General features: G+C 35.7%; 1 non-coding gene across 1 annotated transcript; it reads left to right on the forward strand.

Annotated features, from left to right (window-relative positions):
* The first annotated feature begins 5,927 nt into the window (after nucleotides 1–5,927).
* On the forward strand, nucleotides 5,928–6,000 carry TRNAF-GAA (transfer RNA phenylalanine (anticodon GAA)). Its single transcript has one exon. It is a non-coding gene; the product is annotated as a tRNA-Phe (tRNA).
* Nucleotides 6,001–26,303: the final 20,303 nt, after the last annotated feature.

Here is a 26,303-nt window from a genome sequence, read left to right on the forward strand (position 1 = left end):
CTGTGGGTTTTGTTCATTTGGAGGAGGAGGGTGCTTGGTTACTTGGTTGTCTGAAAATGAAACGGTGGGGGGACTATAATAGCAATGCTATTTATGCAAATATTCGTTTGTACGCTTCTTTATTTTGTTTGTGGTGATTAGGAGGGTGGATTAGAACGTACTGTTACTGTTTTTTCATTATGTTTGTTTTCAAATTCATGCTTTTATTGTTGTTGCAGACCTACGTATTTTAGGCCATAAGCTCATCCTTTGAGATCGTTAGTATCTTTTTTGAACGCATGGCTCTGTTCTTTCAGCATGGTTGTTGTGGTTTCTTGTTGAGGCGAGGTGCATATCAACATCAGCATTATGGGACACCCATTTTGATGCTTTCTTCCTTGTTTTCATTAAGAAATTTAAGTGGGTTAGCGAGGAAACCCTTAGTTAATGGTTTCACCCTAAAAATTTCTTCCCTGCGAACTTTCCTACTCAGAGAGAGAGAGAGAGAGAGAGGTTGCAGGAACATGCGTGCACACATGCATCTGTGTGTGTACCATCCGAGTTTCTTAAAGTGGCGGCTGATCGTACGGATGGATGAGTTTGAGCAAGTGGGAGGATGATCAACTTTATGGCTGTGATTGCATTTGATATTTCACGCATGCATGCGCGTGCTTCTAATCGTGCCACTCTGTGCTTGTGATCAGTAATTAGACTAATTTTCAAAAAAAAAAAGATCAGTAATTAGATTAAAATGATTTAAAACTAAGGCTTACCATGGGTTTTCGACTTGGATTCCTTTATATGTGTGTGCTTAATAAAATCACTGCCTGATCGCAGTTTGTATTTGAAAAATAAGCCACTGTAATGTTCTAGTGCCATGTAAAATAATTTGCTTGGAATTTTTTTCTTTTTTGACTTCCCAAACGCCTGCTGTTGATGCACATTTTTGCAGCATGCTTGAGTTGGCTTGAGTTCTGATTTTCATTAAGGTCATCCTTTCACCGCCATCTAAAATCCACTGTTTGGGCAACAATAATTGGAATTGTAGCTACAATAACTCTCTTTTTTTTTGCCATCTTAGCTACAATAACTCAGTTAACTTGTAGAACAGTTACGGTCATACTCTATATAACTCATAGTCAGATGTATTCAATCCCCATTGCACGTCCCACTTTAGACATATATGAGAGTGGGGCTCACGCAAACTTCCATCAAGTGAGTTATATTCAATATGATGGTAACTGCTTTCGTTAGCTTTGTACGACAAAGAACGCATGCGTGGGCATTAACAAAACTGATATCACATGGGCATGCCTATAAGGACACGGGACACACCACTTTATATGGTTTTCCATTAGTAGCATATAAGGGGACACGGCACGGGCATGAATTGAAGTGTCCCTGTGACATTTATGTATCGTGCTCCGTACACACAAAGAGAGAGAGAGAGAGAGAGTAGGGTTAAGTTCCTTAGGTAGGGAAGACAACGGATGGATGGTTTCTATAATGAAAGCAAGGGAAATATTATTGGTTGAGATTTTGAAAGGGGACAAGCCGCAGTCTTCTTTCAATGCTGCAGTGTTGGTGGTGTTTTATAGTGTTGTTGGGGATGATACATAAGCTCCTCATTGGCTAGAGGGTGCAAGAAGCTTCCCATTGGCTAGAGAAAAAGGTCGATTTGTCATTCATCAACTGGTTATTTAGGTAAAAGGTGAGTCCCCCCCCTTGGGCCTATGCCTTCAAGTCGACCCCACAAAGGCCTACGCCTTCAAGTCTTGGTGTTCTCAAAACGCTTATTTTTTTCGATTTATATTTTACGTTGGTTTGATTGGCTCTCATCTTATCAATGCACAGAATGAAGCCTATCATCATCACCTTGTTTCTTTTCTTCTTTTTTTTCTTCTAACGAGAAGAAAATTGCAGAAGCTCCATTGAGTTCATTGATGTTATTCTGTCCTTTCTTCTTTTCTTTGAGAAAATCGATTGCTATTTACGTCCCCTAACTATTTTGTCACCAGTATGATAATATGGAAGCTTAGTAACTACGAGAGAAGACAAGGAAAATTCCATTTCCATCATCCTTTCAGGTTGTAACTAGAAATCGTCCTCATTCCTAGAATGAGGAAGATATACTGGAACAGAAAATCCCTTGTATTTTTTTCCTTTTTCTCTTTGCTTGACACTTGTGTGCGTATTGTGTTGGAGAGAGAGAGAGAGAGAGAGAGAGAGAGAGAGAGAGAGAGAGAGAGAGAGAGAGAGAGAGAGTTCAAATTAGTTCAATAGCATATCATTCAATTCTCAACTATTATAACCATTACATGCAAAACTTGACGTTCCAAACTAAAGTGCTTCCCTATGGGGAGGTGTGAATCCATTTGGATAAGAAAAGATACTTTTTGGCATTTATTATGTGGACCCAGCACATATTTTCATGAAGATGTTTGTTTCCCCTCCTTAGACAAGGCACCTTTCCTATGAAAGATGGCTTCTTTTATAGGAAAGGGTATGAAACAAACACCTCCTTATTAGAGGACGAGATTCTCATACTTATCAGAGAAGTTCAAACACTTTCTTTAGGATGAAAACCCTTGACAGGTATGGAACAGCATTGTGGGATCGATCGACTTTTTTCAAGGCTTGCCACTATAGGGCGAGAACTGATGGATTTCTCATCATTAGAAAAAAGGGGGAGAAAGAAAATAAAAAGGGATTCTAACATCGAACCTCAAATCAGGTTTGGATCCATTTTTCTTGAAATAAAATAAAATAAATAAGTGGCACACTGATCTGACTTTCAATGATTCGCGCCAATTCAGTCCGTCCATCTTTGAATACTTACAATTCAGTTAGAACCAGATCTCGATCCACTTGAAGTTCTGAGATTCCCATTCCTGTTTCAAAACAATTATGGATGTGTTTGGATGCAACCACTTCTCTGGAAAAAGTAACATAATAGGAAAATCGCAGTGTGAAGCACCATGCGGTATATACTTTTTTCTTCATTTCATGATGAGAAGTAGAATACAATTTCTCAAATTATCCAACTTTCCTTGATAAGTCGGTTCAAACTTCCCCCAAATAAAACGTTTGATAAGAATGTTGAGGCTGGTGTGACAAATTACTCGCTTTACATTTGGAAAAGTTCCCTACAGTGCTATTTTGGCAGTCAAAAATCTAAAGTAAACTCTTAAGTCTAAGATAATGATTCCATTGGGTGGCTGCCAAAGTCCTCAACACATTGTGGCCATCAAAATCCTATTTCTTATTCAGAAAATAGGACAGTTTACGTTGTGAAGCATCAGGTGATTTCCTAACTTTGTGTTATATATATATATATATATATATATATATATATATATATATATATATATATATATATATATATATATATCAGAGAGAGAGAGAGTAGCTGCCTATTCCGTTTTGTGCCTACCATGAACGAATGGGGGCTTTTGGGTTGTTCCTCACAAATCTGACCCTGCATATGCATTTGCTATGGTTGATTCGCTAGAAAACGACACCTAAATCATATTTTTTTGATAAAAAATATGATTTTTTAATCCTTAGATATTTATAAAAATTTTGAACCATTGATTTTCAAACCTCATAAAAATTTTACACCTAAATAGTTGAAATCAGACGATGCAAGAGTCGATTCCTATAAAAATTGAGCACATAAAATGCATCTATATCAGATTCAAGAAAAACACTAAAATAACCCTTCAAAAGCCCTGTAGGGTGTGGTAGGGACCGATGGTTGTATGCAGCTAAGCTCTACTATATATATATATATATATATATATATATATATATATATATATATATATATATATATATATATATATATATATATATATATATATATATATATATATATATATATAAAGAGAGAGAGAGAGAGAGTAATGTGTTCCTTAGGCCCCCTTTTTGGTTAGGTGTCATTAGGCTCCTTCAAAAATCGTAGTTTTAAGTTTTTTTTCTCATGTCTAACACGGTAGATGTGATCTATAGGTTTTGTTTAGTGGGTACCAGCTTTTGGATCGACAGAATCTGACCTGTATTCAAGTTTTTTCGGTGATACAAAATCAATGGCTATGAAGATACCAGTTATTCTTGCTCATAAAAATATGTTTTTTCATCAAAAAAACATGATCCAAGAGTCGATTCTCACTAAATCGAGAATGCTAAACACATATAATGGTTCAGATCTATCATAAAACACTTATATGGGGCAGAGCGGGGCAAAACGAGAAATGGGGCCTAATATATATATATATATATATATATATATATATATATATATATATATATATATATATATAGAGAGAGAGAGAGAGAGAGAGAGAGAGAGAGAGAGAGAGAGAGAGAGAGAGAGAGAGAGAGAGAGAGAATATTTGCTACTAATGAAGGTAACTAATGAGATAGAAATTATAGGTGCAAGTTGTATCCACTCAATCTAATTACATAGTTGTGTTTCACATGATTTGTATGCTAAGGATCAAGCCTTGGCTCATGATTTTCTTATGTAAAAATGTGATCTTTTGAGTTATGAAATTTTGGCATATTGTGGGCTGTTGATTTTTTTTAACCCCTTTAAAAGTCTAATTACTTGTCATAATCACATGATTCAAAACAACTTTCTACCAAACAAACCATGTAGATCACATCCCTAACATTTGATCTAAAAAAAATTAAAAAATTTTGAAGAAAAAAATGATTTTTACTCATTAGTTCCTTACCTTCATTAGTAGTTCTATATATATATACAATTTTCCACCTTAGGCTACTTTTTGAACAAGTAGGTGCTTCCAAACACCCTCTTAAGAAAGCAAATCATCTAAGAATGTAGTGGTTGAGAATAACAAAAATTACTTGTTAATAGGTACTCTCATTCTCTCTACATGGAGTAGATTTTCCAACTCATTCAAGAGATTAGAATAAGTACGGACATTGGACTTGTAGTGAAAAAGTTTAAAAGGGCGACATAGCAGCAACTAAACTCTTGAAAGAAATTTATAATTTGTATTTTCTTCATGTTTTTAACAGCAAAATACATGAATGAAAAATAGAAAGATGTTTTTGTAATAAGAAATCATAAATAAAAAATGCAAAACATGCCTTTTCCAGTTAAATAGTTTATACAAGTGTAAATATTTTGATAAAAAAATCACGGTAATTTGGTCTAAGCGATTTGTGATATTTTGGCCATTTAAAACAGTGACCAAAATATCTCTTATTTTTGCAATATTCGCAAAGTATCGCCAATATTTGTCACTATTGTATAATGCTTCACAATGCAGTATCCCAACTTTTCCTATGTTTATGGATATAGGTAGCTGTACCCCACCACCACAAGGATCTCCTTCTCCCTTCAGTAACTGGTAGGGATATAAATGGTTCTGATTGGGACCGGATGTGGTGAATACCATATCCAACTATTTGGATGGGCTAAATGGATTCGAATTAGATTTGGATTCAAGCACTGATCATACCAAATCTGCTTTTTTACATGAAAATAGATTCAGATATCTGTCAAATTTGGATATTCATCGGACTCGGTAGCAAAAAATAAAAACCATATCCGTATCCTATTATAATCAGATATGCTTTTGGCTTACCAAATGCAGCAAAATGGAGTCAAATTCGGTAAAATGTCGGATAAAATCAGATCCATTGACATCCCTAAATTGTCTGGATGTTTCACTTAATGTCAGAACTCAAGTCAAGAATAGGGCAGAAATCATGGCTACGTGTTTAAACCTACCAACATATTTGCCAAAAACACAAATTTCTTAATTTAAATTAAGATTTTCTTTTTCCATGAGCGAAAATGTTGGGAACGAGATTTGGGAGTGTCGCTTTAAGTTTTGGATGTTGGCATAATAAAGATTTTAGATTATAAATCTGATGAATAAATAATTAATTAATAAAAAAGTAATGGTTATCGAGCGGGGATAGCTCAGTTGGGAGAGCGTCAGACTGAAGATCTGAAGGTCGCGTGTTCGATCCACGCTCACCGCAATTTTCTTTCATTTACTTTTTCTTTTTATCCTATTTGTAGATTTTCTACCTTTTTTGACATTTACTGATATATCATATTTCTTGGATAATTTTGTCTCTTTTTAAGGCAGACACAAAATTACCCAAAAAAATGTCCTTTTAAAGTGTCTCTTTAAGTCATACTGTTAATTGTGTTAATATCTTTCCTATTCTTTAAGGATCTTGGCAATGCACAGCTTTTCTGGGTCTCTAGTTCCTCAATTAGGGCGTGTTTGCATCATGCGGAAGGAGGCTCCCCACCTCAATATGCCGGGAGCATCATTCCGCGGAAACAGAATCGGACCCCCCACCCCGGACGCGATTCCGCTGAAAGGGGGCTGGTAACATTATTTTTGGGGCTCTCTTTTTGCGAGGAAAGAGTGTCCTCCGTTTGGGTTGCCATGGTGGGGCGCACAAAAATGCCTTGTGCTTTGTGCGTTTTCTCGAAAGACCTTCCATTTTCTGTGACATGCAAATGAGCCCCAGTATGTTAACGAATCTTCAATGCCTTTAGATTGTTGGTCCTTTTTTTTTCGATGAGGAGGACCCCTTGCCGAAGCTAGAAAAAACCCAAGTGGGGTCTTTATGACCACCCTGCCTTACGTGGCCCACCTCTGAAAGCAATGGGTGCCAGTGGGATTTGATCTGGTGCCTTCATCTCAGCACCCTCTCAACAGCCCTTATGACCACGTGGAGACCCTGGTGGTAGTAAGATTGTTGGTTTTTTTGTCAATGAGATTTATATTTAGGTCATGTTTGAAAATCAGAAAATGACAGAAAATCTTTTGTTCGTGTAAAAAACAGATGCCCCTACAAACGAAAGAAAGATGTTGGACTACAGATCGGATCCAACATGATGTGATCCATATTGACACGTAGACATCAAAGGTTTTGAGGTTTCGGTTATAGAACAATTATGAGAATGTAAAGAGATCTCATAAATGTTATGCATGAAAATCCCCTACTATTGAATCCTCTCACTATATAAATCACCACGGTAGTGTGACGAGTACTATGTGATATTGGTTTCTCTCAATCTCTAGGGTTTAAGGGTTCTGCTCCCCTCTCAACTTTACGGCGTGGGCTCATCGAAGGACTCACTTGGTGGAGAACACTGACAACCCACCTTCAACGAAGCATTTTTCGGATTGCCAATGGTCACTTCTGGTAAGTGACATTCTCCTGGTCTTAATTTTATTCTAACATTGGGTTATGCTACACCACGTTGCTTCTGCTACGCATGTTATGGTTGTGGGTGTGCCGGTGTCCATGTCGTGCTTGCTAGAATCTTTCTCTCATTTCTTGCATTTCCCATTGAGTCCATGCCGCTTGAATTTTAGTCGGTGTTGGCCGTCGATGATCAACTGGGTCTGGACATGAACGTCGGGCCACCGGCATATAAAAGGGGGGGGGGGAATCGTAAAAAGATTCTTCTCGAGGAAAGGTGTTGACCTGCAACCCACCACCTACAGGTCGGTAGCTGATGCCATCCAGACCTCGTCAAGGCCGACAGTGGTCATACCAGTGAGCACAGTCGATCCATGATAAAAAATACCATATAAAAGTATGTGAGAAATGACAAATGCATGATATTATGTGTATTTTATGATTACTTTTAGTTGTCCATGATATTTAAGCATGAGATTATGATTGAATTCATAATGTAACGCCCCAACTTTTTAAACTGAAATTTTGGATTTTTTTTTTAAACAACAGAATTGAGAAAGGCAAAGAGTTGGGCACATTACAGGTGAGATATAGAGAAATACTGAATTCATCCATCAAAATGTCAATTACATTAACAAAAGTAACTATACTAATCAGAGTTTAACATAACCAAAACACTGAATAAAGGAGATCTCTTGACCCATTCCAGAACGACGCCCCGATGCTCTAACTCATTCACTACCTGAAAAACATTTAAAGCAGATGGGTCAGACTCTTCTGTCTGCGTAAGAAACATCATATTTATATGTGGTGCTCAGTGTCCCGTGTACAAATATGTCCAACATTTACAGTTATAGCTAGCATGTAGTTTACACTAGTCTAAGAAAATGAACATGGTTTTTAATTCATGATACAATGTAAGCGTTAACTGGACTATAGGTGAATCTGTCATATTAGCATGAATTCTTTTGTTCTACAAGTATTACAGTTTCATAGCAATAATATCACAATGCCTCAGAATTTGGTTTCTAGACAAATTAATTATTTTAATGTTTATCTTACTCTTACCCTGTGGGTACGCACAGGCATAGACCTCATAGCGAACCGAGACCATACAGGGATCTATTATTTAATAATCTGTATGACTAGCCATACGGATATTTAAAGGGGATGCTTCATGACCGAGAGAGAACTCCTCAGTGGCTAGAACAAGAATTAGGATGCACCCTGTGACACTTTTGCAGAAGACTTGGATCTACCACATTGGATACATTGGTAGTCCTGGTCCCCTAACTTCGTGGACTGGGGACCCAGTGAGATGCCTAACTCTCACGAAAGACAAGAACGTCCATGAAGCTTGTACCACCTACCCTCTCCAAGGTAGAACATGGGTCCAGTAGCATATACCATCTTTCAGTTATACCCAGAGCCTAGAGAATGCGGTGACATATACCGTCTTTCAGGTATACCCAGAATCTCGAAAGTTTTATCTTTATGTTATCATTCAACCTCTTCTTTATAATCACGTGTGAACTATCGCACCACGAGAGGTCCGGTAACGTATACCGTCTTTCAGGTATACCCAGAACCATGTGATTTTATGTTTTGCATTCTTTTTGTTTGTTTTCCTGTGCGAGCCATCGCACCACAGGAGATTTCTAAAATCCCGAACCCGCCACGAGGTTCACCCTCATTGTACGCACCTTACGTGTTAGGTGCCATAAGTACCACTAAAAGTAGTATCTCTCAAAACTTGGCTCGACTCGGAGTCCAATGTATAACTAAGTTCTGAGCGAGGGTATACACATTTGTACCTCCCATCATATTGTCATCCATGTGGCATCTCTCCTTATATATATATATATAATGCTTCTATTGTGATATTGAACCATGATAACTCATGGTGGTAAATTATATGTTTACATAAATGTGATCTCCAACAGCAAACGATCATGTTGGTCATGTTCTAAGAACTATTTACATATGTTAAAAGACAATCGTTATCTTCATTAACCATGACCTACCAATATTTCATCATCTTAGAAATTCAATCTTATGGTACTTTGAATATGGTAAATCCATGGTAAAATATATCCATGTGTTTTGCCATGAATTTTGAATATAATTAAGATGTACTCTTTGTGCTTGCACAATTAAAGTGTCACCACTTTATGTGTTGATTAGTGCTACTGTATAGAGGTTAAGATGCTTTTGATTCATGCATACTGATAATGATATTTAGATAATACATATTCATTCCAACAAAAGAACACATCAGGGTGAAGAAACTCAATGGCAATGCAAGGATCATCCTCAAGATTTGATAAACAAAAACACTTAAGAACATGAGAAATGGGGAATGCCAGGAAAGGTGATTTGTTGGGATTGCTGTTGGAATTATACAAAGATGGCAATGATTTACAACAACATGGGAGCTTCAAGAACATGGGGTTGTCAAGGGCTAATATCATAGGGGAATACAAGTTGTTCTACTTTGCAGGACAACATCTAGGATAAGTTGGCATACATAACGGTCTCGCTATGAACAGAAATGTCGGCTATTAGGGTACGACAATTCGGTGGAGCACGAGGTGTAGCCAGCTGACTTTCTCCATAGCTATCGGCTACCAGTAACGGTAAACTGTGACTAGGACTTAAGCAGGTTGGTGATCTGTTGTACCTTGAATTGTAACAGTGAAACCATCCCAAATGACCGAGTGTTGGGTGTCCCTTCATACCTGCCTTCCTGGTTCATGTTGAATGACACTAAACATGCCAATAACGCCTGAACCACCCCAATCGGTTGGATAAAACTGTCGTAATAACAGAGTTGTTGGCTGGGGTCAAGTCGACGCCTACTCGTTTCAGATTCCCAGTGTAAACACCATAGTGCTTGTGTGCTTACATATGGTTAAAACTATAGTCTATGATTTTCCTATGAAAAACTGCAATAAAAGGAAATATAACCCAAAAATCTATAATCTGAGGTGCAACAAGTAACATAGATTAAGCATGTATAACATAATTTCTAATGCCAAAATAAAATAAAATAAACATGTAATTGATTCTGTCAACTGATCCAGCCAGTATATACATGCGATCACAATCTAAACAAACCTCATATTTTATTTTTATAGCTATTTAATCAAACTCAACAAGATCAACTCCACTAACAGCTTCTTTTCTTTAGCTACAAGTGATTTACATGTTTGACATGTATGCAGGATATCAGATTTATTTTATGCATCGAACCATGGGTGTGTGTGAACACCCCAAATTTTTCAAAATTTTATAAAATTTCTCTCTTGGTCTCTGACCTCATCTTTCTGAATAAATTAAGTCATTTTTAATCCAAATTCCAGTTATATCTCAGACTCGCTGGAATCCAAATTCATGTTATATATCTGACTCAATTTCAGATCCGAATACAGTGCTAGAATTTCAATCTCAGCCTCATTATCCAATTTTTGAAATCAAATTTACAAAAGTACCAAAATAATTTCTTAAAGGCTCAGACAGTCCATTCGATATCCATTTGAATCCATTTACTTTGTGTTTCTCAATTCAAGGTTCAAAACTTGAATATTTTTTCAAAACCAGGATCCAAATCTGTTTTCTGAAGAAATCGAACCCGAATTCTCAAAAAATCTCTCTTTCGTAAATATTTCTCAAATATACAAAAAAATTAGTTGCAAACCCCTTTATTTCCCTTCAGTTTTTAGAGTTTTATTTCAAAAACACAAAAAAGAATACAAAAAAAGAAAAAAGCAAATCGATTTTAGAAACCTCCTTTTTTAAAAAAAAACCTCTTTTAGCTTAAAAAGCCCTTTTCAGAAAAATATTTTGAAAACAACCATCATTTTGCAAAAATCTCCTTTTAAATTCGTTATTTTTAAAATCCTCCTTTATATTTTGTTTAACTTAGATTTTAAACCCTTTAAAATCATAAAAATGTTTTTTTTTTTTTAAGAAAGGTCGCCCGATGCTGCCTTAGCCCTAAACCCTCCAGAAAAAGGGGAAGAAATGGAGGAGGAAACAAAGGAAGAAAAGGGGAAGAAAAGGAGGAGGAAACAAAGGAAAAAAAAGGGGAAGAAAAGGAGGAGGAAACAGAGGAAGAAAAGGAGGAAAAAAGGAGGAAAAGAAGCAGAAAAGAAGGAAGAAAATGAGCAGAAAAGATGCAGGAAAAGGAGGAGAAAGAAGGATAAGAAGAGAAAGGAAGGAAAAACATTTGACGATTGGTGGTCAGCTCTCTCTCTCTCATCTCTCCTCTTCACTTGGAGTTTACGAAATTTGGAGAAGTTTTCAACCCTTTCTTTCATATCCCTTCAGCCAAGGTGAGTATTCCTCTTCTATCCCTTAAAATTTCTTGTCATAGCATGATTAATAGGTTAGAATCTGAGTTTTCATTTTCCTATTTGCTGCATTTTAATCTTTGTTTAACATATTTTGATTGAGGCAAAAGAATTGAAATGATTTGATCTTTTTAGATCAAATCCTTCTTTCAAATAGGCTACAACAAGTTAGATTTGTGCCTCAGCCATTTTGGTTTTCTTTTAATGCATTTTCTATCTTAATTTTTCATCATTTATGCATTCATTCATGTTTTAAGGCATTAGATCTCATGTTTTAACATCTACGCATGTGCAGTTTGCTTTCATCATGTTCAGTTGCTTTCTAGATTATACTCTAAACTCTGGTGTATTTTAGATCTATCGATTTGTATGTAATCAGAGCTCATTTCGATTTGAATTTTTTACTGCAATTTAACGCATATGTCTTCATGCTCTCCACCAAAAATCAGATCATTTTGAGTTTGTTTGGCTCACTTTAAAAATTGAGATTCAGAACCTGTTATTTTGCACCATCAGGATTTTAGCAGAATCAAGACCAACTTGCGAAAGTGATTTCTCCCTAACCAAAGATGATTTTTCCAATCCGTAAAAAGGGGTATTTTTTAAATTAAATCTAGTTTGTTTATACCAAATTTCAGAAATTTTTATGGTGTTTTCATACCTTTTTTGGGTCAAAAACCACAACCCTATCATCTTGTGTTATTTTAATGACTCAGATTTTGATCCATTTTGTCAGAATTTTATTTCTCTAATGGAGATCATTTTTCAATTCTGTAAAACAAATTCTCTTTGTTTATATGTCTAGTTCATCCCTGTAAATTTTCAGACTTTTTCATGGTCAATTGCTATTTTATTTTGATTTAAAACCAGAACCCTGTATCCAGATTTTGTATATATTCTGATTTTGGCCCTTATGTCATGATTGTTGTAGCACTCCTTCAACAAATCGCCATCTGATTGTCAACATTCTTCAGCAAATCGTTGTTATAATTTTTTAGGTCTCCAATGAGTCTCTACTACGATTTGTAGTGTTTTTTGTGTCTCCAATGAGTCCCCTCAACGATTTATAGTGTTGTTCAGTTTTTCTACTACGATTTATAGTGTTTTGGGGTCTCCAACGAGCTCCACAACAATTTATAGTGTTGTCCGATCTTTTAACTACGATTTGTAGTATTTTCGAGTCTCCAACGAGACCCACAGTGATTTATAATGTTGTTGGACCTCACTATAGCGATTTGTAGTGTTTTTCGCTAAACACTGCAGCGATTTGTGATACAAATCGCTACCCGAATTAGGACCAACTTGTCAGGGTCATATCTCCCTAACCAGAGATCGAATTTCAAATCCGTAAAAAATGGTGTCTTTGTTATGATGTCTAGTTTATGTTTGTAAATTTTCAACGATTTCTATATTCATTTAATGCCCCATTTGGATCTAAAATCAGATCTCTATCAGATTGCCTTATTTGAGTGATAGGTTTTAGTTCATTTTGTAAGAGTCATATCTCCTTAACAGAAGGTCATTTTCCAAATCCGTAAAAAGGGTTTTTTTTCTCTATGTGTCTAATTTATAGCTGAAAAGTTTTATAACTTTTTATGCTCATTTGATATTTCAAACCTGTTGAAAACCGAGACTGGTTACAGAATTTCAAATTCTGTAACAGGTCTATTTCCTGTTTAGAAACAGTGACTTCTCGAAGTCTCCATTTTCAAACCAAAATTGATTTTTCAGTTCTATAAATTGGGTTGGTTTTTTTATTGAATTGATCAACTTTTCTTTCAAATTTGAAAGAAATCAATTCTGTTTAGTCTGTGTAACATCCAGTTTACTGAAACCTGTCTATTAAAATCCAATTTCTTGTTTCTGAAATTAATGCTCTAATGTTTTGATCATAACTCTAGTTTCAGAAATGATTTTGATATTTTGTAAAAAGAGAATGCTTTCTTGCTGTGTTGTGAATCCATGGGTTCATTTTGAGTCAAAATCAAATCGTTTAAGACTTCTGTCCACTCAGAATGCTCTGACAGGTTCACCTACAAAATCCTAATTCTGCAAAATACTGTCTTATCTGGATAAGAGAATCCAAATTCGAGTTTTCCTCAGATGATGGCTTAGCATTTTCAATTCTACAACATTCATCAGATTGTTATGCGTCTGCATATCATTTTAGAAATTTCTAAGATCATTGACCATTCATTCATTGCATCTTTCAAAAATGGATTTTATAAAAAGGTATTGCTTTGTTAAAATGAAGCTAAATTGGGCATTTTATCACTCTTAAATTTGATTTTCAAACATGATTCATATATTTCATAAGTAAAAAATGAATTTTATCAAGTTAGAATGCCTTAATTTCATTTCAAACAAACTTTGGAGTTCATTTGCCTTTATTTTAATAATTTTCAATAGATTTTCATAAAAAACTCAATTTCAAGGTTAAATTCACTTTGAATTCAAGTTTTAAAATGAATTTGTATGTTTTAAGCACCAATTTCAAAAATTTGAAACTCCAAAAATGCCTTTTCAAATGCTTTCCCAAAATCATGCATCATATGTGTTTATTTTGTTTAATTTTCTTTATTTTTGATGCATAAAAGGCTAATTTTGGATATATTCTTCAATTTTTCAATAATTGAGGGAAAATCCATAAAAGCATACACTTATTTCTAACAAGTTTGCTCATTTTGCAGGATTTTCTATTTTTGTTATCTCTTTTTCAATTGTTGTATCAATTCAAAGGTTGTAATAAAGCAATTAATAAGAAGTTTACTTTATGCTTAGTTTAGAATGAATGAGCATGTAGTTTAACTTTTCATTTCTCATAATCAATATGTTGCATTTTTATTTTCATTTTCAATAACACTATGGTGAAACACGAATGGCACAAGCACCATTCTAATAAAAGGTGATTAAATCCTAAGTTGACGATTTGCATTTATGGCCATAGTCAAAATGTGAACAAAACTTAGGGTTTTCATCTTTTATGGAATAACATTGGGTCCACACTGGATCTCTTTCAAAAAATCATCATGTTTTTCTAAATGTTTTCCTCCTTTATCAGAGTTTAATTTAAAATTAATTCAAAACATATATCAATGGCCATAGTCAGGATATATTGAGAGTTAATTTTATTTTAAACTCTATAAAGGCACCAAAATGTATCTTATTCTTCAATTGAATTTAAATACGATTATTATATAATACATTTTATGGCCATAGTCAGAAATGTATTATATCTTCAATCTTATTTCAATTCACTTAAAGAATGAAATATGCTTTTCAAAACCCAACTTCAAATTTCTTTTAGTGCATTCATCATTTAGGATAGAATTGCATCAGCATTTTCCACCTCTTTGAAACCATTTTCAAATTTCCAAGGGAATTTTGAAACAATTTTCAAAAGGTGTTTTTCATTCCTAAATTTCAAGTCATTGTTTTATTCCACTTCATAAATCCAATCTTATTTCTCAATTTCATTTTCAATTCTCTTTAACTTTAAGTCCTATTTCAAATACCCATTTTCAATTCCCCAATTTTCAATTTTATTTTTAATTTTCTATCTTTGAATTTTACATTCCAACTTTGAATTTTATTCCTTATTTCTCTCAAAACCCCAATCTCGATTCTCAATTCAATTCAGACCTCAAATTCCAAAAAAACTTGACTCTGAATTCGATTTCCAAATCTTCTATTTCAATGCTTTTAAATTCATTTCAAATTCTTGAATTTCAAAATCGTCATCTGATCGGTGACATCCTTCAATAAATCGCTATTGCGATTTACTGTGTTTTTCCAAAAATCATTATGCGATTTACAATGACTTTTAGCAAATCGTCCTGCGATTTACGGTATTGCAATTTATCACGTCTTTCCGAAAATCATTGTTGCGATTTACAATATTCTTCAATAAATTTTAAATCAATTTCTGAACTTTCGGGCCGTTTCTTAAAGGATGTTTCCAAAATTCATTCCCAAAATCACTTGAAAAATCTTAAATTTTCTGAAGCATTTCTAAAAATATGCATTCTTCTCAAGTTCAAAATCATAGCACAAGCCTGATTCAGTGTGCATTTAGGACTTAGAATAAACACTTAGATAATATTTTAGCAAAGCAAAAAGGCATAAATTCGATCCTTGGTTCGACTACTCCTGGTAAAGGCGCCAGGAATGGTTGAACCTTGTACCAACGAGCGAATCTCGTCTCTCCATTTTCCCGCAAAATTTTCAAAACGGAGGTGAGTAATTTTAAAACATTTTCAAAATTTTGGTCAGATGAGACCTTGCGAAAGAGTTCCTCTCTCTTCTTTCTTTTCTCATTCTCTCTCTTCTTTTCTGTCTTTTATCCCCCTTCAAAATAGGAATAGAGGCTAGAAAGGCAAAGAGAAAGAAAAAGATGAACGAGACGAAAAAATTTGCATGATCACAGTGTGTAACCATTCTGCCATTACGAATCATGTGCCCAATTATAGTGTATGATACTTAGCATGTAAGAGCTTTACTATAAAATAGATATGGACCTATTTTATACATTAAATCACCATTCTAATTCAGTCTTTCTTCCAATCCATATGTAATGCTAAGGCAAAAAGGACCACGCCTATGTGGTGATGGTCGGTGTCCCCCTCCTATTGGGGTCGGACCACCCGCGCCCAACTAGGCCTCTTGCTGTCGATCACCTTCCTGGTCATCGACGTTGTCGAACCCTACATCGATAGCACTGCACGTATCTGCGTTGCAGGGCATTGAACACAAGCATATGAAGTAAAACCCGCATTACTTGGTTCCACCATAATGGAGGGTTCAATGCCCGTATTTGCAACCCTCGTGATGGTGAATACACTACCCATGCTGGTGGTACCATCAAGGGGAAATGATGGGGCGTTAACCATATTTGGGGTCACAAAACCCTGATCAACCACACACAAATAAAACACCACTTACATCTTTGAAGTCTCGCGATGGCACGGCTGCAGCCACTTCTCTTCGTTGCAGCGGCACACCACGTCCCCAATGGAGGTCCACATGACCAGCAATGGAGGTCGACCCTCACAGTGTGAAAGGAGGAGGAATAGAAAACATTGGGGGAGAGAGAGAGAGAGAAAAAAAAAGAGAGAGAGGAAGAGAGAAGGACGTCCAGCCGTTTTCCCTTCTCTTCTAATTTATCTTCGCTCCCCACTTAGAGGAGTTTTGATTTTCAAACCCTACCCTAACCTCCAGCCCACGTTTTTAATAGGTGCTTAGAAATTTCCAAAATCACCCCTCTCCTCTCCTTAGCAAGATTTATTCTAACTATCATTTTTTTATTCTTAAATGGTACCCTTGTCTCATGTCACATGGGATTCCCCCCTTACTTTTTGGAAAAGTTAAGTGGAAAAAGCCAAAACTTTAGGCTTGTCCAACTCCTACGTTTTTATCATTCCCAACGTGGCCCTTTTGTGCAAAAAAAGTTACTCCTACGCACAGGGGGTTTCAAAGCGGGGTATTCCACCAAAGGGGAAACGAACCCCACCACTTGTGCTATCATTCATTTCATTGCAAAGTGTGTGGATAAAATTGTATTTAACCCTTTTTTGTTTTGTTCTGGATTTCTTGCAAAAAGGCAATATTTTTCATTTCTACATAGGCGCACCGTGGGTTTTGAACTAGGGTTGTGGCTCCACACAAATGTGTGTCCTACCACTACACCACACCACTATTTGTTGTTTACTTTTGCAAAGAAAGTCCCTTTATGTTTTCTTGGAACATTTTCTTTGTTGGTAGATCTCTCTTGTTTCCAAGTGGATTTTTCTCCCGTTGTTCCACCCTTACGCTCTCTTACATTTGATGTGTTTTGGGTCCTATGCTATCATCTCGAAACCATCGGATTTTCCCATTTGTCCTTGTGAATCGTGTTAGATCATCGGATCTTGCTAAGGTCTGGATTCAAGTACCCCTTTCTAGTATTCGTTATCGAGTCCATTCTACTAACCCTTAAGCGTCAATGTCACATAGAATATTACAAAAATCATGTTATTACACACAAATACTCATTTTTATTCATTAAAAAATTTATAAAAACTCACGGGTTTTACATCCTTCTCCTCTAAAAAGGAATTTTGTCCCTGAAATTCGTAACACATATCAATCAAACAGTTGAGGGTACTTGTCCTTCATTGCAGCCTCTGGTTCTCACGCGCATTCTTTTAAACCATGATGTCTCCATCTCACTTTGACTAATGGGATTTTGCATCACTCGCTCACTATGATCCACGATTTTGATCGGTCTCTCTTCTACGGTCAGATCCTCTTGCACACTGATGTCCTCAAACTGAATCATGTGTGACGGATCTTGAATGTATTTCCTCAAGATTGATACGTGAAATACATTATGGATCTTAGCAAGTTGAGAGGGTAGCTCAACTCGGTATGTTGTTTCGCTGATCCACTCCAATATTGGGAAAGGTCTGACGTATCTAGGACTCAACTTCCCCTTCTTTCCGAATCTGAAAATGCTCTTGGTCAACGATACCTTGACAAACACTGTATCTCCCACTTCTAAACTAAGTTCTCTATGTTGTAGATCCGCATAGCTTTTCTGCCAACTTTGTGCTGCTCTAAGTCGATCTCATATCTTTTGTATTTGCTCTATGTAATGCTGAAGCACCATTGACGACTCAATTGTTCTTTCACCAACTTCATCTCAATGTATTGGTGACCTATAAGGTCGCCCATACAGTGCTTTTAAAGGCGCCATGCCGATACTCGTATGGTAACTATTGTTGTAGGCTAGCTCTGCTAGTACCACATGAGTGTCCCATTCGCCCTTTTAATCCAGCATACAGGCATGTAGCATGTCCTCCAATGTCTGTATGGTCCTTTCTGACTGTCCGTCGGTTTGTGGATGAACGACAGTGCTGAAATTCAACTTAGTTCCCAATGCCTTTTGTAATTGCCCCCACAGTCATGAGGTGAACCGAGGGTCTCTGTCAGATATGATCGAAACTGACACCCCATGTAGTCGTACTATCTCCTGGATATACAGGTCGGTCAAGCTCTTCAGTGACTGCCCCTTCCTCATCGGTAGAAAATGTGCTAACTTAGTGAGTCGGTCAACCACTACCTAAATAGCGTTATGGTTCTTTCGACTTTGTGGTAACCCCATCACGAAATCCATCGTGATATGTTCTCATTTTCATTGAAGAATTTTCATCAACTGCATCATTCCTCCGGGCCTTTGATGCTCAATTTTGATTTGTTGACACGTCAGACACTTTGTGATGTATCTTGCAACATCATGCTTCATTTCATTCCACCAGTACGTGTGTTGTAGATCTTTGAACATCTTGGTACTGCCCGGGTGAATGGTGTATTTGCTCTTATGTGCGTCTGCCAATAACTCTTCTCTGGTCTGGATCACTCGACACCCATAGTCGATCCTTAAACCATATACTTTCATCCTCTTTGCGCTGAAAAGCGGTATCTTTTTGTAACGCCAATGCCTTCATCTTCCCGTATTGTGAGTCTTCTTTTTGCTTAACCATGATCCTCCCTCGTAGTTCCGATCGTACTGTCAGGCTAGACATCCTAACTATGCATTGATCGTCAGAGAAAGGCCTCTATTCTATGAACTCAGAAATCATCTTTCAACCTATGTTTACCAAACTGGCCAGATTTCTTCCAGCATTGCGACTAAGGGCATATGTGACCACGTTCGCTTTTCTGGGATGGTAAGAGATTGTGAATTCATAGTCTTTTATGAATTTGAGCCATCTTCTCTGCCGCATATTGAGCTTTCTGTGAGAACAGGTACTTCAAACTTTTGTGATCGGTGAAGACTTTGAACTATTTCCCATATAAATAATGTCTCCAAACTTTCAAAGTGAAAACCACAGCCGCCAACTCCAGGTCGTGAGTGGGGTAATTCCTCTCATGAGTCTTTAGTTGTCGGGATACATAGGTGTTATCATCGCAAAATTTTACTTTTGCAAATCAAACTGACCTTTGAAAAAGATTTTTGAAAATAACTCGCCTCCGTTTTTAAAATGCGAGAAAATTCCGTAGAATGGGACTCGCCTGTCGGTACGAGGTTCAATCGTTCCTGCCACCTTTAACAAGGGTAATTGAACCAAGGATCAATCTTATGCTCTACTCTATTCAACTTGTCTAAATCATATTCTAATTTCTAAATGCACATAGAATCAGGCATTGCTATGAATTTTCAGAAAATGCACATTTTGAAAACATGATGTTTGCTTTGAATGATTGAAATATTTAGAAAATGTAAATCTTGGAAAATCGTGAATTGGGATTTGAAATGTACTTCTAAGAGAAGTAAAAATCGATTTTGAGGAATCCTTGACATTTGGTGAAAATCGATTATGAGAGACTTGGTTTCTCTGAATTCAAACTTTGAAATTGAAATTCTAACTTAGAAAATTTGAATTTGGAACTTGGGAAATACTTGAAATATCATTGGCAAATCCATATTTTGAGAAAATCGATTTTTGAATAAGACTTAGAAAAACTTTGATTTTTCTAACTTCAAACTTTGAAATTGACTGCATAACTTGGAAAATTGAGTTTATGAACTTGAGAAATACCTGAAATATTCTTTGAAATTCAATGCCTTTGGGAAAATCGATTTTGCTATAAGACTTAGGAGATTTTGAGGAATTCAATTTCCTTGACTTAGAATTTGAATTGGAATTGGCAAATGCATGAAATGAATGAATATGAATTTGAGGATTTGAGAAATACTTTTTGTATTTTTGAGAAATGCAGTGCATTTTGAAGTTAGCCTAAGAGTGTAGGCTGAATGTGGCTAATGTGAAGATCATAAATCTGGGTATCATTCATATTCTGACTATGGCCATAAATACAAATTCCACCAAGTTTATAAACTTCATAGAAGCTACTGTATGTGCCATTCGTGTAGACCATGGTGAATTTGTAAAAATATGCATGAATCATCATCCATCACACATTAACATTATTTAAAAAAAAATAAACTATATGCAATGCATCCTAAGCTAAGCAGGAAATGTAAATTCTTATTCCAAAGTTTAATTACAAGTTACATCACTATTGAAATTTAAATACATGAAAAAATAAAGTCTTCAATGTACCTGCAAAACTAGAAAACTTGTTAATGAATATATGTTGGCTTTTCTAGATTTATCCAACAATATCAGAAAATTGTTGGATTTTGCTAGATATAAGCCTTTTTGCCATGATTCCCTTAAATCAAAATTGATAAAGTATGAAATAAAATGGAATAAATAAGGAAGATAAGATATGAAATTTCAAAATTGGGGTCAAAATGACCAAAATACCCCTAATAACAAGACTATGGCCTTGAAATTAGGGTTTTCAGAAAGATATTTGATAAAATGCAAGTTTTTAAAATTCAAATGAAAATAAATCAAACCAAATATGATATGACATGATTAAAAATATAAAAATTAGGGTTAGGGATTTCGAAATTGATGTCAAATGACCAAATTGCCCCCGATAGCAAGACTATGGCCTTGAAATCAGGGTTTTCTGAAATAGATTTTGGTAAAAACTTAGGTTTTATGCACTAAATGAAATCAAATGAGCATTAAATTAAACCTAAAGCATCCTAATATGATTATGAACATGATTAAACCCTAAAAATATATGCTTATGTACGAAAATCCAATAATATCACAAAAACTGTGATTTTAGCAGTGTTTTTGGATCTTTCAGGAACCCGGTTTTGCAATTTGCTTAATTCAGCCATCAATCAGATTCCAAAAATCCTCAAAATTGGTACCTGCACTTGTTATAACCCTAATGTCGAATTGAAATTATAAAAATAATTTTTTGACATTGAATTAATCCAAAAATTGCATTAAACCCTAAAAATATGATATTTTTGACCTAATTCACCAACCAGTCTCAGTCCAAGACCTGAACCAGGGGTCAAATCTCCATGGAAATTTATGAAATTTTACAGAGACTAACTAAGAAAAAAAACAAAGATTTCCCAATTTACAGATCAGGAAAAGCATCTCCGGTTAGAGAGAAACCCTTCCGGCAATCTGAGCTAAAATATATCACTTTTAACAGGGATTAAAACGGCTACTTCAGATTGAAAATACAAACACAAATAGCAATCCTAAACAAAAATCTCTGAAATTTTAGTGGTGAATAGTAGACAGAAAAATAACAATATTCATTTTTTACAGATCATGAATCGGATCTGTAGTTTGGGATTTATGACTAACACAAGTCTGATTAGGGTTTTGGTAAACCCTAATGAGTTTTAAATTTAAAAACAGATTCTCTGAAAGGGGAAAAATATTAAACAGTAATAAAAAAATCCGAACATTTCACAGAAGACAGATCTACTCAATGTGAATCCATAGCACTTCACAGATCTAAAATCAGATATAAGATGAGAGAAATATCATGACAGCAAGTTACCTTCTTGATTTTAACCACGATTTTAAAGCTTTAAAAACCCGATTTGATGTCTGATTTTTTTTTACAGAGTTCTCAAGATCTAAAACCTCTGATTTTTCTACAGTAACTCAATAACTCATGCATGCATCACATATAAAAAATCATAAATAAAAAATGAGTACTTCAATCCGAAATAACATTATCTTTACTGTTCTAAACCTAAAACACACAGAAATTTAAGAAACTTGAAAAACCATGCATTAACTAATGTAAATCAATAAAATAAACCATAAAACAGTAAATAAAAATTATTTCTATGCTATAGAACGTAAAACAAACATGAATAAACCATGAAAATAAAATAAAAACAGGGAATCAATGGCTGGAATTTGATATCACCTTTAAAACATAGATTTAACCCATTAAAAGAGTAAATCATATATTTTATTGGTTAATAATGTAAAGAATCATATTAAAATCAATTCTAATGGATTAAAATCCCTGTGAATCACATAAAATAGGGTTAGATCACCTTCTTGGATCGTTCTTGCTGATTCTTGATGGTTCTTGAGGTTAAACCATGGTTGGATCTTCATATGGAGGGGTGTCCAAGCCTAGATCTAGGTTTAAATCATTAAAAACACTAAATAAAATATTAAAAATTGAAGAAATTATTTACCTTGGAGTTGCAGCAATGGAGGAAGTCTGGAGAGGAGAGAGAAGCTCCAAGAATCCAATAGTAGGTGGCTGGAAAAATCATCCCCCATGGGGCCTCTTTATAAAGAAAATTTGTTTAGGTTAAAAAATCAAGTTTTCTAAAATTTTTGGACTCTCTAAGGGGGGCGATTTTGGGGTGTAAAGACTATCCTACCCCTAGCCTAAATTATCCTATTTAATACCTAATTAACCCCTAGACTCTCCTAAAAAATCCCCAAATGTAATGCCACTTGGCATTTTTAACATTTGAATTTTAAAACACCTTTTAAAAACCTTTAAAAACACTAGTTTTAAAAACTAAACTTCAAAATGAGTTTTTAAAATGAATTTTGACTCTTCTAAACCTCTAACACTAACCAAGACACTGACTAACCCTAGTCTAGCCCTGACTTACTCGAATATGGCGCCACCCCGAGTGGGCCCTACTTGAGTTTTTACAAAAAGATGATTTTAAAACTTGAAATTGAAGGAGTTTTCAAAAGGATTTTCAAAAGTAATCTTAAAATTAGAATTTTTGAAATGGCATAGGGTTCTAACTGAATTAGAATTCCTCTGGATATGGTGCCAACTGAGTGGGCCCACATCGAGTTTTGGAAATTTTGAAATAAACACTGAAAATGGCTTTGAAAAAGGGTTAAAATCGACATTTGAAATTCAAGATCTTTGAAAATAGGGTCTCAAGCGAACTGGAACTCCGAGTTAGAGTCCTGAACTCTTAGGACTCTGAGATTTTAAATTTTAGAATTCAAATGTAAATTTTTTTGAAAGATTTTATCAAGAAATGATGAAATAAGTCGGAAAACACAGTCAGGGTTAGACTCTTAACTCGACCGAATTCTAAAATAGAGTTTTGAACTAACTGGACTCTGTAAAATGACCTAAATTTTGACAATAATCGAAAAAGACTGAAAATGGAAGTAAAACAGATTTCAAAACAGACTTCTGACCGGATTAGGACTCTGAGATAGAGTCCTGATCGGACTGAAACTTTCAAAAATTTAAGAAATTTGATGAATAGAGGAATTCAGAAGCGACACCACCTCAATGGGTCTCATCTGTGAATTGAAATCGATTAAAATTTGAATTTGAAATGAATCCAGATTGTTTCCTTGAGAAAATATTTTGAAATATAAAGTCCTGGGGTTGGAAAATGACAGAGTATTGAATAAAAACCCAGGTTTTAAAATTGATTTTGAAATAAAAGCTTTAAAATTCAAATCTGGATTGAATGTTTTGAAATAGGAGTGCTAGATCTCGAAAATGAAATGCAATGACATGCAATGCTATGCAATGCGATGAAATGATATGCAGAATACATGTAATGATATGCAATGTCACATGAAATGGACAAACACTGGATGAGGGTGAAAAGTTGGGGTGTTTACAGATGCCCCTCTTTGCTGCTAAGCCGGTTAGAAGCCGAGCTTAGTGGCAAAGAAAACACACCAAATTTGAACCATAAAAATGCCCCAGTTAGATAAATTTGACTGGGTATGAAAGAATTAGTTCAAGTGATGATGGTAGATATGAAATGGAAAATAAGTAGAAAATTTTATTTCAAAAGAAATGAGATTCAGGTTTTGCCCTTAACCTGGATGGGACGGGAAATACCTCGTATGGAACGAAGCTCAGGCTTAACCTTTAACCTGATTGGGAAATGAAATACCTCATCACGTGAGGCTCAGGTTTGTACCCTTAACCTGATTGGGCAGAAAATGGACGAAACCCTAAAAAAAAAAGACCGTGATGGAACCTTCGGATTTCCGCACAATGAATCCGATAGGGGTTTTGCAAAAGGAAGGAAATTGGGGTCCCTAAAGTTTGAAAAGGGATTGATTTTGGGCGTCTCATTGCTGAGACTAATTAACTTTTGAAATTGCCTTTTGCTGGAATTGGTGGCTTAACCTCAAGCCGAAATTGGACTGTCTATGGTGGGATAGTGGGGTCACAGGGAAGTGTGCGAATCTGAGAGCCCGTGCGCTCAGATTATACCGAAGAAGGGAAGGAATCTTGAAAACTCCCGTTATCAAGTCCTAAAAAGGGATGGTGTCAGGATGCGCCAAAGATGAACCCCAAGCTCTCGCTTCATGCCAGGATAACTAGAAAATATTGTCAAAATGTTGAAAATTATTGTTGATTCCAGATAATTGAAAATGATGCACATTGTTTTGAAAGTATTCCCTCTTTTCTACCTGAAGTATTACCTCCGACTGGGCTTAACTCCGTAGAATCAAGGTTCGAATTCAAATTGTTTGCGATTGGCTTTCTTTCAAGGAAGCTATCAATTTCCTTGATATGGACGGAAAAGAAAGTATTCTTGATATTGTGAGAGCTATTGGTGAAAGAATATTGATAAAAGAATTTCACAAAATTAAAGAAGATTCTTGATAGATTTGGCAGTCTGATATCCTGGGATTCTTTTCTCATGATGATCTTTCTGCACTCTTTTTTTAGCAGATTGGAGCTCTCTTGGATTTTTTGGGAATTACATCCTCCTTCATTTTGGAGATGTCCTGACTTGTCTCTCTTTTTTTTTTTTGGAAGGGTACATCACAAACTCCTTCATCTCAGAGATGTTCTGATCCTTCTTTTCTCTCAGGGGTTATCATGATGATTATTGGCTCATTGGTTGGGAATCTCTTGATGATAGCAGAAATTAAATATCTTTTAGGGTTTGTCGGTAGGCTCATCACACTCGCCTTCATCTCGACGGTGATCTGAACTTTCCCTGGAAGGATCCGTCACAAACTCCGTCATCTTGGAGATGATCCAAATCTTCTTTGGCCCCGGGGGTCGACTCGCTTAATTCGCCTTCATCTTGACGACAATTGAGAGATCCCTTTTGCAGATATTTAATGACAGCTTAGGTGATTGAGGAGATATGAAAATTGAGTGGATTTTTCTGTATCACCCAGGATATTTCGACTGCTTTATTTTTCAAGAATGGTCTTTAAAAATGTGTCATTGACTGCGATCAATATCAATCACTCATGGCTTTGCAACAACATTGAATTCTCTTTGCTGGCCATATCGCGGATTTATTCTTAATCCTTTTGGTTGGCCAATAAAAAGATTTTGAACTTTGAATCCTTTTTCGTGAAAGCATTGCCCTTTCGGAAGTAATAGTGGAGGTATTCTGAAGTAATAATTTTGTGCAATAAAGATTTTTGAAATCAACAAATATTTAATGACAAATTGGCAAAATTTTCTTGAAATCCTTTTGTGAAATCGAGCATTTGAAGCACAACGCAACACATCCATGACAAAAATTCTCTTCTCCTTTCCCCAAAGGAGAAGATTCAGAAATTGGAATTTGGGAATTACTCCTCTCTTCCCTAAAGAGGAGGTGTTTGCAAAACGAACTTTCGAAGAGAAATTAAGCTTTCGTCAAAACTTCCTAACATTAGGCTTCTCTTATGAAAAGGGGGCCGGAATTGGTGAGGTTGGTAAATTGGTCATGAAGGAACGAGTTCATCACACTCTCCCTAAAAAGAGGGTCCTTCATGATGAAATGGCCTAGTCTGAAATTATGGGGCCACAAGGAAAGCAAGTCTCCGTCGAGTCTTTTCCTATAAAAAGGGTTCCTTGTGTGAAATTTGGAATTTTGTTTTGCAAACGGTTCACAAAGGCACGAGTCCCTTC

This window comes from Nuphar pumila, chromosome 4 (assembly GCF_984573655.1).
Source record: "Nuphar pumila chromosome 4, dmNupPumi1.hap1.1, whole genome shotgun sequence".
Taxonomy (NCBI): Eukaryota; Viridiplantae; Streptophyta; class Magnoliopsida; order Nymphaeales; family Nymphaeaceae; genus Nuphar; species Nuphar pumila.